Genomic DNA, 1,852 nt, shown 5'->3' with positions numbered 1-1,852 from the left:
ATTAATGGAAAAGTATGGCAGATGAGGAAAACAGAAACTGTGACAGTATGGACTTGAGAAAATGGTTTTACTTGGAGTAGTTTTATTAACTCTATAATCAAGAAACCCTTGCAACTTGTTTTGTATTTTAGGAAACACAAGAACTGGAAGAAATGGTCATTTTCCTCTTCAAGCATACAATATCTTCAAGGAGTGGAAATCTATGAAATTGATACTATTGAGGGGGCATCCTGGGTAGCTTGGTTGGTTGGGAGTTGACTGTAGCTCAGGTCATGATCTCAGGATTCATGAGTTCAAGCCCTACATTGGGCACTGTTTTGCTGGCTCTGAGTCCACTTTGGATCTTCTGTCCCCCCTCTCTCTGCCCCTCCCTTGTTAATGTCTCTGTTTCTCAAAAATAAATGTAACCAAAAAAATTGAAACCATTGAGGAATTATGATTATTAGCAAAGGATTTGCTCTAAATGATGGAGCGGTTATTATCTCTTCTCGAAACACTTTCCTTTCCCCTCTTAACATATTAGACTCTTACTGTTTCTTCAAACACCTTTCTCCTTTGTAAAGCTGTCTCTGATTTCGCAGACTCTTACGTGTCCTTTTGGGCCAACAATAGACATTTGGAATGTCTCCTATGATGCTGTATGTTGTGGTCTATTTTTATTGTGGCAAACTATTCAATTAAATTTAAGTTTCCTCACTTCTAGGAATAAGAGAAGACATTTATATAAAGTATAGTTACTAGGAAAATTTTCAAAGAGGAAATGGGATTTTGATTTAGCTTTAAGGGATGAGTAGGATTTGGAAATGTTCTATTTTGTACTACCCTATGTATAACTACTGGCTGCAGGAGGCTATTGAGGCTATTGAAATGTGGCTAGTGCAACCAAGGAAATAGATTTTTAACTTACTTTAATAACCACATAGAACTAGTGGCTACTGTTTTATACTGAGTAGATCTAGGTTTGGCATACCTCTTCTCATTTTATGATTTTTATAGGGTATCAAGTCTGAAGCCGTATGTAGACTAGAAAACCTGGATTCTCTGTAACTAGTTGTTTGTTCCTCACTGGACTACTGTTTTCTCACTTGTAAGTGATTAGTGTCAACTAGGTAATCATTCATGAGGTTTGTGTCAATAATAATTTTTAATGTTTATTTCTGAGAAAAAGAGGGAGTGTGAGTAGGTGGGGGCAGAAAGTGAGGGAGACAGAGAATCCAGCACAGAACCCGACAGGTGCTTGAACTTCTGAACTGTGAGATCATGACCTGAGCCTCAGAGGCTTAACCAACTGAGCCACCCAGATGCCCCTGTGGGATAATATATTTATGACTGATCTCACTCATCATGTACAACTGAGGTGTGCACATGAGTGCATATATAAGTACATATAAATATAATGGACAAGGGGTGCCCGAGTGTCTGTTATTTGGGCATATGACTTTGACTCAGGTCGTGGTCTCACAGCTCCTAGGTTCTAGCCCCGCATCTGGCTGTGTGCTGACAGTTCAGAACCTGGTGGCTGCTTCAGATTCTGTGTCTTCCTCTCTCTCTGTCCTTTCCCTACTCACACTCTGTCTCTCTCTCTCTCCTTCAAAAATAAATAAAGATTAAAAACAATTTTAAAAAAAGGACAAAGTTTTGGGATTCTTTTTTTTTTTTTTTTTTTTGGTTTCTAGGTTTTTCTTTCTCTTTCCTTTCGGTTCCAGGTATGAGGCCTTTTGTGCATTGATGTACCTTTATTTTACCAGCCCTTCCTGTTTATTCTGCAATTTACCTCTTTTTTCAGATCACTTCACCTTGTAGCAACAAATCTAACTATTATGGAAGGAAGAGGACTTGAGACGCAGAGTTT

Source organism: Suricata suricatta, chromosome 9 (genome assembly GCF_006229205.1).
Source record: "Suricata suricatta isolate VVHF042 chromosome 9, meerkat_22Aug2017_6uvM2_HiC, whole genome shotgun sequence".
NCBI lineage: Eukaryota > Metazoa > Chordata > Mammalia > Carnivora > Herpestidae > Suricata > Suricata suricatta.
This window is presented reverse-complemented; position numbering follows the sequence as displayed.